Below are 14,059 nucleotides of genomic sequence, written 5' to 3' on the forward strand. Positions count from 1 at the left end.
CAAATCCTGCAGTGCGGACGTGTGTCCCCCTGCTTAAGCCAGTACATGTCCGCCCGTCTGAAGTGCATTTGGATGATCCAGAAGAGGATTGGGAGAATGTCATATGGTCAGATGAAACCAAAATATAACTTTTGGTAAAAACTCAACTCCGTCATGTTTGGAGGACAAAGAATGCTGAGTTGCAGCCAAAGAACACCATACCTACTGTGAAGCATGGGGTTGGAAACATCATGCTTTGGGGCTGTTTTTCTGCAAAGGGACCAGGACGACTGATCCGTGTAAAGGAAAGAATGAATGGGGCCATGTATCGTGATATTGAGTTGAAACCCTCCTTCCATCAGCAAGGGCATTGAAGATGAAACGTGGCTGGGTCTTTCAGCATGACAATGATCCCAAACACACCGCCCGGGCAACGAAGGAGTGAGCTCGTAAGAAGCATTTCAAGGTCCTGGAGTGGCCTAGCCAGTCTCCAGATCTCAACCCCATAGAAAATCTTTGGAGGGAGTTGAAAGTCTGTGTTGCCCAGCGACAGCCCCAAAACATCACTGCTCTAGAGGAGATCTGCATGGAGGAATGGGCCAAAATACCAGCAACAGTGTGTGAAAACCTTGTGAAGACTTACAGAAAACGTTTGACCTGTGTCATTGCCAACAAAGGGTATATAACAAAGTATTGAGAAACTTTTGTTATTGACCAAATACTTATTTTCCACCATCATATGCCAATAAATTCATTAAAAATCCTACAATGTGATTTTCTGGAATTTTTTTTCTAATTTTGTCTGTCATAGTTGACGTGTACCTGTGATGAAAATTACAGGCCTCTCTCATCTTTTTAAGTGGGAGAACTTGCACAATTGGTGGCTGACTAAATACTTTTTTTCCCCACTGTAGCTGGGAATTGTGAAACCGAACTATGCATGATGTGGTACTCCCTTGGTTTTCAGATAAGAATGCTTTTCCTGGAAGTGACGTTTTACAGGGTAGACTCCGGTGTTAAGTAGTGGTTGTGTTTCATAGTTGCTGGTCTATACTTCCGCTGTGTCCTGTGTAGACATGCAGTAAAGTCCTTCAGTAAAGATGGATCATTCATAACCAGAGTGATAGACCCTTCCTTTCCTCCGTCTAACCTGACCTAGTCTTGAGCTGTTTGGGGTTTAACTAGAGCTGGGTGATAGGGACAAATTCATATCACGATATTTTGGCCATTTTTGACGGTATTTGAAGGTATTTTAGGTTTTTGAATAATACAAGTTCTAAATATGCTTTATGAGTAGTTCATGACCCTAGGGTGACAACACATAAATTATAAGTGATTTCAATGGGTCTTTCTCCATTTATACTTTTGACTCCAACTCCAAAAAATAATAATTTTCATTTCCTGCACTTTTATTATCATTTCCGCACTGACTCTAGTAGCAAATGGAGTAAACTATAAAAATTGACATTATACGCGTAGGAGTTGCGTATCACATTTAACAAACCAAACATACTGTTATAGAAGGTAAAGTAAAAACTCAAACCTGTCCGTGCATCAATACCAGTATACAGTAAAATACGGTATACCACTCAGGCCTAAATTGACTGAATGAATACGATAATGATAAATTGAAAGATACATTTATAACAATGTGAACCACTGCTTTTTTTAAATTACTCTTTAAATGGATGCTTCGGGATTTAGGCAATGAGGCCTTTTATCTATTTCCCCAGAGTCAGGTGAATGCTGGATAAAATTTTTTGGTCTCTGTGTGTAGTTTGAAGCAAGATGCTAACTAGCACTAGCGTAATTGCTTGCTAGCGTTAGCGCAATGACTGGAAGTCAATGGGTATCTGCATTGGCTCGCAAAGCTACCTCTAACTTCCTTCATATTGGACACATAAAAATGGTATCCACAAGTTCATCTGACTATGGGGAACTAGATAACTAGATAAAATCCCAAAGTATCCCTTTAAAAATTACTACTAGTTTGAATGTTGTAGCTATCAATTGTCCCATTAACAATCACCCATATTAGCAAACTGATTTTATTTCAAACTTCACATTTCTCTAGTATAGGCTACTTATCATAATGAACGATATCAGCAAAATGCCCACGATAAGTGGTCGGTTTGGTCGGTGTTGATAATTTTCGGTTTATCGTCCCAGCTCTAGTTTGAACGTTGAAGCACAGTGACTAATGGTAGAAGTATGCCGTGGTGGCACCCTAATTCCCTATGAAGTGCACTAGTTTTGACAAGAGCCCTATGGGCCCAGCTCAAAAGAAGTGCACTTTTAAACGTAATAGGGTGTCATTTGGGACAGAGCCATGGTTAGCAAAGCCTTGAGATAAAATAAGAACATTCTGTTGTGCTTTTTCTAAGTCGTGTGTCCTAATTTTAGTTTTTCTTCTGGGGAAAAGTACCAGTCATCCTACTGTGGCTAGGAACTGTGCACCAAGAACTATGACTCATGATTCAGGCATACCAAACCTTCGGCCCATCCAGTTTAAAGATATACCAAACCTTCGGCCCATCCAGTTTAAAGATGAAAAGGGCAATGAAGTGAATGTTATTTCGGCTAAAGATGTGCTTTTTCTCAAACCACCAGAAAACCACCACAAAAGCATCAAAGGATGGGACCATTTCAACGTGAAGGGTCAGGGAGGTATGAGTGAGGTCATGAGTGTATGAATACAGATGATGCAATGTTGACATTGTGGGGGCTTGAAGGCTTCCTCTCTGTAGGCCTACCTCTCTCATTAAAGGTCTAAGTAGCCTTGGCTTATTCCTGTCTCCTCGTGGGAGAGGACTTAGGTCATTGTGGGGGAAGTTAAAGGGCCACTTAACCACTTTTTTACCTCATTCATTATCTCCAGCACATACCAGTGTCTTGTGTGGTAATGAATATGAGGTTCAAAAGTGTTGAAGTGCCCCTTTAAGTGTGATGTCAGACTTGGCATTTACCTGATGTCCTTGTGCCCCGGTATGAAGTGTAATTCGTTATAATGAACATGCCGTAGTAACTCCATCCCCTATGAACTCTTACTGTACTGATGATGAAAATAAAGTTACAAAAACAGAATTCAGAATATTAGATATGTTTCAGACCACATCAGTCCTTGTAACGGTTTGGGTTCACTGACTCTCCTCTGACACTAGAGGTCAGAGAGAGTTGGTTGACTGCTCCACTTCATCGGAACAGTTTTGGAGACGGCACTCATGGTTAGGCCAAGAGTTGTTCCTGAAAATGTGACCTGACCCAGAAAAACTCTGGATCTCATTAAAGCCTATAACTAGGGCCCAGAGTTAGTACTGATCATAGAGATCCTATTAAATTACTAGAGGGGCTATAGTCCCAGTCGGTATTAGATAGAACGTCGTGGCCCCACCCGCCTGTGGGGAAAACAACCTGTGGTTACCTAGGTTACTCCATTGGCTCACAGCAAAAACTTGACCTTTTTAAAACTCAATGTTCTTGTTGTCTGCTTGTTTTAGTCAATTACAAAACTACATTAAGGAAAAGTAAATGTCTAAAGATTACTTTTCAACATTGCCTGCGCATGAGCGTTCACTACTTAGAAAAACGTAATATTGTAGTTCCCTCATGCCCCTTTTCTTGACGGTGCTAGCAGCCACATGAGTGAGTGAGTGCTAGCTAGCTACCAACCGGAACATTACGCTAGGCAAGACCAACAACACAAACTAACGGACTATACAGCTATAAGTAGTGAGTGGAGTTACAAACAGACTATACTAAACAAGTTAAATGTGATTTAACCTGTGATTAAATGTTTTCCACACACATAGCTACGTGTAACCTACTTGGACACCAGGTCCCCACATTTCCCACTCTCCCACGCCTAATAGCCTGGGTTCTTCTCGCAAGCTCTATTTCCCTATGTAGGAGCATTTCGAACCGTAGGTCAGGATTTTTTACCTGGTTACATGTACATTGAACAACACAGCAGCTTTTCAGCCTGTTTTGTTATTTCTATATAACTAAAATCAACAATTAAGTTGTCTCTTTTACAATGGGGTTCAATGGGAAAGAATGTTTGTTTTCCCCAATTTTTCCTTCTTATGACGTGAATATCGACTCAGAGTATGTCATAAGGCCTCAAAGTTCCAGAACGTGGTGAAAATGGCAGCCCTATTGGTCAGGGAGAATTCCAAATCAGTCTAATAGGAAATATTGGCAATAGAGGCATAATCCTGATTTTACCTATAAAGTAAATAAGGCATGTGATATATCAGAAATGGTGTAATAGAATTGTCAACCTAAACTCTTGCTGTATACAGTGGCTTGCGCAAGTATTCACCCCCCTTGGCATTTTTCCTATTTTGTTGCCTTACAACCTGGAATTAAAATAGATTTTTGGGGGGTTTGTATCATTTGATTTACACAACATGCCTACCACATTGAAGATGCATAATATTTTTTATTGTAAAACAAACAAGAAATAAGACAAATAAACAGAACTTGAGCATGCATAACTATTCACCCCCCCCGCCCCCAAAGTAAATACTTTGTAGAGCCACCTTTTGCAGCAATTACAGCTGCAAGTCTCTCAAAGTTTCTGATATTTTTTTATAACCCAACCCTGATCTGTACTTCTCCACAACTTTGTCCCTGACCTGTTTGGAGAGCTCCTTGGTCTTCATGGTGCCTCTTGCTTGGTGGTGCCCCTTGCTTAGTGGTGTTGCAGACTCTGGGGCCTTTCAGAACACTGTAATTATAAAACCAGTTTATATATGTTTTATACCAATTTTCTGTATAAATAGCCTCTAACATATCTGTAAACAGATCATAAATGTCTAAATGTTTGTTTTCTTGGAAAGCTGTGAGTGCTATTTATATGATACAATATCAATACTTGTTGCATTTACAACTTGTCTAAGACCTATTATCAACTGATTTCAGCCAGTGTATGGCTGTGGATTGACTGCATTGTTAAAACTGTCTGGCTAGCTAGCTTACAAACATACAGTGCAGATACATTCTTCAAATTCATTATTTTACACTATCTTATTACAGCACTGGCAAACCATGGTTAACCAACTCCCTGACTAAAATGGCTGACCTTTGTTCTATCATAAGAAGGTTAATGTCCATTCTACTATTCTAATTCCTAGTTCTATGGTACTGATAATATAGTACCTAAAAACTCTGGGTCACATTAAAGCCTGTAACTATGACCCAGAGTTTTACTAGTTGAGTCACAGGTCCAGGACAAACTCTTGGCCCTGCTCGTGCTGCTGTTATTTTGAAGCCCCTAAGAGGCAGTATGGTGGTGTTATTGTGAAGCCCCTAAGAGGCAGTATGGTGGTGTTATTGTGAAGCCCCTAAGAGGCAGTATGGTGGTGTTATTGTGAAGGCCCTAAGAGGCAGTATGGTGGTGTTATTGTGAAGCCCCTAAGAGGCAGTATGGTGGTGTTATTGTGAAGCCCCTAAGAGGCAGTATGGTGGTGTTATTGTGAAGCCCCTAAGAGGCAGTATGGTGGTGTTATTGTGAAGCCCCTAAGAGGCAGTATGGTGATGTTATTGTGAAGCCCCTAAGAGGCAGTATGGTGGTGTTATTGTGAAGCCCCTAAGAGGCAGTATGGTGGTGTTATTGTGAAGCCCCTAAGAGGCAGTATGGTGGTGTTATTGTGAAGCCCCTAAGAGGCAGTATGGTGGTGTTATTGTGAAGCCCCTAAGAGGCAGTATGGTGGTGTTATTGTGAAGCCCCTAAGAGGCAGTATGGTGGTGTTATTGTGAAGCCCCTAAGAGGCAGTATGGTGGTGTTACTGTGAGTGGAGCTCCTATAAGGTGGTTGTGTTCATGCTGTCTGTGTAGTCTGGTCCAAGGGAGACGCAGGCAGCTGATAGGTGTGACATTCCAAATCTGGAGTCCATAAACGTGCAGCGTAAAAATTGAAATCCTTCAATTTCCAGCTTTTCCTGCTGCTGCTTCTCTGTTGACTGCTCCTTATTGGCCGTTTCATCACTGTAACAAACAGCCTCTCCAAGTGCTGAAATAACTCTATGCAATGAGATCGCTCAATCTACCATGGCCTCCTAGGGCTGAATGTATAGGTACACTTGATTTAGCTCGCCAGGTAGGTAGCGTTTGCACCTAGGGACCAATGAATGGCTCCAAACAGGGAAAAGTCCTGCATTTTGTGGTGGTTCTGTTTGAGTATTCATCCATGGTTATCGTACTGAATATCACAGCACCAAAAGTCTTTGCTTGAGTTTAGATCAGTATCAGATGTTTTACTGATGTAAAAATGTCCTCTAATCATAAGAAGGGAAGAATATCCTGAGAAATGTGGTCTGAGGTCTAGTGATGTGTGTGGGTATGTGGTGGAGTAAGATGGAACCAGTCCAGGAATCACCGTTTGACCTGCATCATCGGCTAATATTTTCCACTGGTTTGGGGGTATTATGTGGAGAGGAGAGAACCCAGACATGGCTGTGAGGGAGAGGGAGATCGAGATCTATATTTCACTTGCTTTAGCAATGTAAACATATGTTTCCCATGCCAATAAAGCCCATGGAATTGAGAGTGAGAGAATCCCAAAGATTGTTTTGATAGGAAAAGGGGTGAGAGTTCCTCCTGTAGTGAGTGTGTTAGAGAGAACCCCTTTAGAGTTAGAGGGGGTGTTGAGACAGGGGGAGAAATAGATCCCGGATTTCCTGTAAATGCTATCAGGGAGAGGAATAAACTGGAAACTCACCTTTGACCCCTATAGTCAGCTTAGAGTAAACACATACTGTTAAAGGGGGTTGCTGCTGTGGTTGACTACATGTCGAAGGGGGTTGCGGCTGTGGTTGACTACATGTCGAAGGGGGCTGCTGCTGTGGTTGACTACATGTCGAAGGGGGCTGCTGCTGTGGTTGACTACATGTTGAAGGGGGTTGCTGCTGTGGTTGACTACATGTCGAAGGGGGTTGCTGCTGTGGTTGACTACATGTCGAAGGGGGCTGCTGCTGTGGTTGACTACATGTCGAAGGGGGTTGCTGCTGTGGTTGACTACATGTCGAAGGGGGCTGCTGCTGTGGTTGACTACATGTTGAAGGGGGTTGCTGCTGTGGTTGACTACATGTCGAAGGGGGCTGCTGCTGTGGTTGACTACATGTCGAAGGGGGCTGCTGCTGTGGTTGACTACATGTCGAAGGGGGCTGCTGCTGTGGTTGACTACATGTTGAGGGGGGTTGCTGCTATGGTTGACTACATGTCGAAGGGGGCTGCTGCTGTGGTTGACTACATGTCGAAGGGGGTCGCTGCTATGGTTGACTACATGTTGAACTTCTTTGCGTTAACATTGTGTTGGGACTAAGACAATGGTTTGAACCCATATTCCAGAAATGAATCTGTAATGATGAGAGGACCGTCATTGTATTCTACGGATGAAAGCATTCCTCTGAACGAGGTGTAGGCTACTAGTGCCCCCCTCTGTCAGATAGTTAGATAGAGGGCTGAGAAACAGAATGATTAGACCATTATCCATTCTAGCCATTTTATTTCTTTGATACATTTATCTCAATGGTCTGAGTGACAACCTTGCTGTGACAAAGTTTTATGTAGCTTTATTTTCAAAATAGGTAACCTCCATAATGGTGTGATGTTTTTTTATTTTATTTTATTTCACCTTTATTTAACCAGGTAAACCAGTTGAGAACAAGTTCTCATTTACAACTGCGACCTGGCCAAGATAAAGCAAAGCAGTGCGATAAAAACAACAACACAGAGTTACATATGGGGTAAAACAAAACAAAGTCAAAAATACAACAGAAATACATATAATATACAGTGTGTGCAAATTTAGCAAGTTATGGAGGTAAGGCAATAAAATAGGCTATAGTGCAAAATAATTACAATTAGTATTAACACTGGAATGATAGATGTGCAAGAGATGATGTGCAAATAGAGATACTGGGGTACAAATGAGCAAAATAAATAACAATATAGGGATGAGGTAGTTGGGCGGGCTAATTTCAGATGGGCTGTGTACAGGTGCAGTGATCGGTAAGGTGCTCTGACAACTGATGCTTAAAGTTAGTGAGGGAGATAAGTCTCCAGCTTCAGAGATTTTTGCAATTTGTTCCAGTCATTGGCAGCAGAGAACTGGAAGGAATTGCGGCCAAAGGAGGTGTTGGCTTTGGGGATGACCAGTGAGATATACCCGCTGGAGCGCAGACTACGGGTGGGTGTTGCTATGGTGACCAATGAGCTAAGATAAGGCGGGATTTGCCTAGCAGTGATTTATAGATGGCCTGGAGCCAGTGGGTTTGGCGACGAATATGTAGTGAGGACCAGCCAACAAGAGCGTACAGGTCACAGTGGTGGGTATTATATGGGGCTTTGGAGACAAAACGGATGGCACTGTGATAGACTACATCCAATTTGCTGAGTAGAGTGTTGGAGGCTATTTTGTAAATGACATCGCCGAAGTCAAGGATCGGTAGGATAGTCAGTTTTACGAGGGCATGTTTGGCAGCATGAGTGAAGGAGGCTTTGTTGAGAAATAGGAAACCGATTCTAGATTTAACTTTGGATTGGAGATTCTTAATGTGAGTCTGGAAGGAGAGTTTACAGTCTAACCAGACACCTAGATATTTGTAGTTGTCCACATACTCTAGGTCAGACCCGTCGAGAGTAGTGATTCTAGTCGGGTGGGCGGGTGCAAGCAGCGTTCGGTTGAAGAGCATGCATTTAGTTTTACTAGTGTTTAAGAGCAGTTGGAGGCTACTGAAGGAGTGTTGTATGGAATTGAAGCTCGTTTGGAGGTTTGTTAACACAGTGTCCAATGAAGGGCCAGATGTATACAAAATGGTGTCGTCTGCGTAGAGGTGGATCTGAGAGATCTGGGAACTCAAACATTTAAGCCCTGTGTAGGAGGAGTGTGTTTTCAGACACATGAGGTAATATTTGGGAAGTATAAGTGTGTTTCCATCCATATCCTCTACCTCTGGCACCCCAGTGTACAGCACCGTGAGAGGGCAGTGCAGTGGGACCTTAAGTGTGTCTGGCCTAGGAGACAGGTGCTAGAGATGGACTACTGATACAAGGGTAGGGTACAAGTACCTTTTATGGGGGTGTTGTTAAACAGTAGATGGTCAAATGTATTACAGTGGACGTTAAGGTGTCTTTAATTTACCAAAATAAAAATGCTTTTACATAGTGTATGGGTAGTGAGGGATTTGTTCTTCAGTGATAGTTAACTAACTATTTGCAATGGCCAATTTTATTCCATTGGCCATTTAATTCAACAGCAAATACAGTATGTGCCAAATGTCAGTCTGCTCCATGTTACAGTGGACTTTACGGTGTCATAACTGTAAATGCTGTCTGCTCAGTGTATGGAATGGATATGTGAAACATTACATTTAATATGTGATTGAATGTTTTCAATTGGATTTCAAAGCTTTGAAATGTGTTGCTGTAAAATGTTGGAAGACGTTTCTGTAGGTCTTGTGCTTCCAGGCGTTAGTGATAGTGATGACAGACAGGAACATTGCAGAGGAGCTGTTTTCAGTGGTGCTGTAGGAAATGATCTCATGCACACACACACACACATACATTGTACACACACACACACACATTGTACACACATACACACACATTGTACACACACACAGCTGCCTGGCTTGGACGTGACTACGCAGTGAGCCTGTATGCATACTCACTCTTGCTCTCCTTTTGTCTTTCTCCCTCCCTCTCTCCATCCCTCCCTCTCTACATCCCTCCCTCCCTCCCTCTCTCATCCATCCCTCTCTCCATCCCTCCCTCTCTCCATCCCTCCCTCTCCCCATCCATCCCTCTCTCTCCCCATCCATCCCTCCCTCTCTCCATCCATCCCTCTCTCCATCCATCCCTCTCTCCATCCCTCCCTCTCTCCATCCATCCCTCTCTCTCTCCATCCATCCCTCCCTCTCTCCATCCATCCCTCTCTCTCCCCATCCATCCCTCCCTCTCTCCATCCATCCCTCTCTCCATCCATCCCTCTCTCCATCCATCCCTCTCTCCGTCCCTCCGGTTTCCTGTTGTATGACCTTGCTCAAGTTTCTCTTGGCTGTCAGCTGAAGGACTGAGCAGAACCAAGCCACAGTAAACAGACAAACACACACACACTGCCCCTCAGGTGGTGTAAAGCAGCCAGTGCTGACAGACAGCCTCCCTAAGGACAGTAATACTGAGTGTGTCAAGGGAAGTATTGGGAAAACCACACACATAAAGTCTATGTGCAGTAGTACTACGCATAAGGACTGGGTCGTATTAGGCACCAAACGGAAGAAAACGGACTGAACTCGTCCAATAAGGATCACTCATTTTTGTTTTCCATTGCAAAACATTTTGCTACGGTGTGTCCTAATGGATACGACCCTGGTTCATACCGTTGACCTCATTGTTTATCTGTGGAATGTCAACTGTTAGACCAACTAACTGGTACCATATTGCTGTGTGTTTGTTGCTGCTAATGCTCTGTTTGATGGATGAGGGAGGGAAACGTAATGTGAAGGAACGAGGTGACTTCTTAGGTGACTATTAGAAGGTGACAACACCAAAGACAGGACGACGGTAAACCCCCCTCTGATGTCACTGACCCCTCTCATTACTGGGGCGTGACCTTTCCCTGACACCAGGAAGTAATTTAAGTGTTTACTCATGTTTTATTGGTTGAAGATGAGAGCCTCTCTATAGTATGAGTTGCTTAATCTGCTTTCTAAGGTTGTGTAATGGAAGGTAAGAATTGGGAGAATGGAGTGGGAATACTAGTTCTAGAATAGATAGGAGCCACATGTAGCCTATATTTATACATGTACAGCTCTGTAATAGGACAGAACAGAGCCATAGATTATCTAAATACATGGCTCTTTAACAACATAGTATGTCACCACGTATGTGTCCTGTGTGGCAGCGGAGTAGAAGGACATTCCTGTGGAGAGAAGAGAGGAATAAGTCCAGACAGTACTTTTGTCCTTTTAATTTGTTTGGTCCACTCACATTCCTCTCTGGTCACATGATGGACATCCTGTAAGGGCAAAGGTCAGGCCATCGGGGCCAAAAGCCCTCTGGAGCCTTGTGAGTTCTAATGACACATTGATCAGACTCACTGTTATGCTGCTGTGGAGAAAGACGATTAGCTAGCTAGTTAGCTAACCTAGCTTATGTTCAAAATTAGCCTTAAAGGGGCGATCCGTAGTTAAACAATAACAAAGTGACTTCCCTGCCAATGTTTCAGTAAAAAGCTGAGGGATGGGGCTGGAGAAATATAACCACTCGGAAAATTAATAAAAAGAGCTACGGCTGCAATGACTGACCATTCATGATATCAAAGTTATAGTTTTAACCATGTTTTGAGGCTATAGTGTTTGTTTCCATTTACAGAGGGTAGTGCGTACGGCCCAGTACATCACTGGGGCCAAGCTTCCTGCCATCCAGGACCTCTATACCAGGCGGTGTCAGAGGAAAGCCCTCAAAATTGTCAAAGACTCCAGCCACCCTAGTCATAGACTGTTCTCTCTGCTACCGCAAGGCAAGCGGTACCGGAGTGCCAAGTCTAGGTCCAAAAGACTTCTCAACAGCTTCTACCCCCAAGCCATAAGACTCCTGAACAGCTAATCATGGCTACCCGGACTATTTGCACTGCCCCCCCACCCCATCCTTTTACGCTGCTGCTACTCTGTTAATTATTTATGCATAGTCACTTTAACTCTGCCCACATGTACATAATACTTCAACTACCTCAACTAGCCGGTGCCCCCGCACATTGACTCTGCACCGGTACCCCCCTGTATATATAGCCTCCCTACTGTTATTTTATTTTACTTCTGCTCTTTTTTTCTCAACACTTATTTTGTTGTTGATTTATTTTTACTTTTTTGTTAAAAATAAATGCACTGTTGGTTAAGGGCTGTAAGTAAGCATTTCACTGTAATGTCTGCACCTGTTGTATTCGGCGCATGTGGCCAATAAAATTTGATTTGATTTGACATTGTTTACAAACTTTGGAGTAACACAAGCTTATATTTTGGGTTCTGATAGGGTACTACAGTTGAAGTAAGCTCATTTATAAGTTGATATTTTTCAAGGATAAATTGGTGCACATCATAAAGTCAAAAAATGTATGTAGCAACTGCAGATTGACCTTTTAAGCTAGGACCGCTTTAGCTGCAGATCAAAGTTAGCCTCCAGGCTAATGTGAGTCGTACAGAATAGTACAATCATTGCTTATCATTGGAATTAGCTTCAGGCTATGCTAACACCGTGAGAAGTCCTTTTGATGACTATTAGCTTGAGGCTAATGGGGTGACTTCTGATCAGAATTAGTGGTAGTTCTGGGTGACTCAGTATCTCAGAGGGGAGCAGTAGGGTCATGTGCTGACTGGGGGAGCGTTCTCTCAGGCTGCAGTCACAACCTACTAAGATGGTGTTTATCTCCCTTTCTCCCACATAAAGAGCCATTGATAGCTAGGAGAAGGGATGGCTGAGGAGCTGGACTGTCACAAGGCATGGAAATGTCTTCAGCGATAAATAATGTGTGTGTTGTTTATGATGTGTGTGTGTGTTCCGTTCCGGCTTGAGAGAGAAGACAGGGATGAAAAGCTGATTCCTTTTCCAGTTGCTTTTGCTTTTTGTTTCTCAGTTGAGTTGAGTAATCATGTGATAATAGGCACTGAATAGAGCGACAACACTCAGGTTAATAACCAAATCCATGCATACAACACAAGATACTGCGATAACCTTTTACCCTCCCCACTGCCGCACCTTACATAGTCAATTCTCTATCAGATACAGAGGTTCCATATTCTGTAATTCCTATCTTCACATTGCCACATCATCATCCCTCAATAACTTGCAAGTGTAGACTAGGGGTCAGCCTGATGAACCAAACTACCCAGTAATAGACTAGGGGTCAGCCTGATGAACCAAACTACCCAGTAGTAGACTAGGGGTCAGCCTGATTAACCAAACTACCCAGTAGTAGACTAGGGGTCAGGGGTCAGCCTGATGAACCAAACTACCCAGTAATAGACTAGGGGTCAGCCTGATGAACCAAACTACCCAGTAGTAGACTAGGGGTCAGCCTGATGAACCAAACTACCCAGTAATAGACTAGGGGTCAGCCTGATGAACCAAACTACCCAGTAGTAGACTAGGGGTCAGGGGTCAGCCTGATGAACCAAACTACCCAGTAATAGACTAGGGGTCAGCCTGATGAACCAAACTACCCAGTAGTAGACTAGGGGTCAGCCTGATGAACCAAACTACCCAGTAATCCCCTCCATGTAACCTAACTCACACACGTATGAACACACACATAATCAAACATGTTTTTTCATAATTAGTATACTTTGTTTATGTGATTGATCAATTTAATTTTTTTACCTGTATTGTTTTTTGGTAGTCTGGTTTTCATATAAGCCCTTTTGGGCTTCCAACCTTACCTGCACACTGTTTCTACCAGTTTTTTTTTTATTAGTACTGTTTTGTCTTTCACTTGTTTTCTTTGGTGCAAATAAATAAAACCTAAAACACTCCCAGAAAAATAAAATACACTTCTACAAATAGCATCACTACAGACAAAGAAAAGACACTTCTACAAATAGCATCACTACAGACAAAGAAAATACACTTCTACAGATAGCATCACTACAGACAAAGAAAATACACTTCTACAAATAGCATCACTACAGACAAAGAAAATACACTTCTACAGATAGCATCACTACAGACAAAGAAAATACACTTCTACAGATAGCATCACTACAGACAAAGAACTGGTAGAGAAGAAAATAACACTTTAGACTGTTGAGATACACCCCACATACAGTATGTGTTGGTTTCTCCAGGGCGGCAGGTAGCTTAGTGGTTAAGAGCATTGTGCCAGTAACCGAAAGGTTGCTGGTTCTAATCCCCGAGCTGACTAGGTGAAAAATCTGTTGATGTGTCCTTGAGCAAGGCACTTAACCCTAATTGCTCCTGTAAGTCGCTCTGGATAAGAGCGTCTGCTAAATAAATAAATAAAAATTGACACCTCAAAAATTGACACCTCAACAAAACAGCATCCCATTGGTGCAGCTCTAACAAC

The 14,059-nt window shown here is 42.7% G+C and overlaps 1 protein-coding gene across 3 annotated transcripts in view; it reads left to right on the top strand.

The window, feature by feature from the left end:
• Positions 1 to 14,059, top strand: part of LOC121551431 (septin-9) — a 118,962-nt gene that overhangs the window by 56,343 nt on the left and 48,560 nt on the right. The window lies entirely within an intron of this gene.

The sequence above is a fragment of the Coregonus clupeaformis genome, unplaced genomic scaffold (genome assembly GCF_020615455.1).
Source record: "Coregonus clupeaformis isolate EN_2021a unplaced genomic scaffold, ASM2061545v1 scaf0618, whole genome shotgun sequence".
In the NCBI taxonomy this organism is placed as follows: domain Eukaryota; kingdom Metazoa; phylum Chordata; class Actinopteri; order Salmoniformes; family Salmonidae; genus Coregonus; species Coregonus clupeaformis.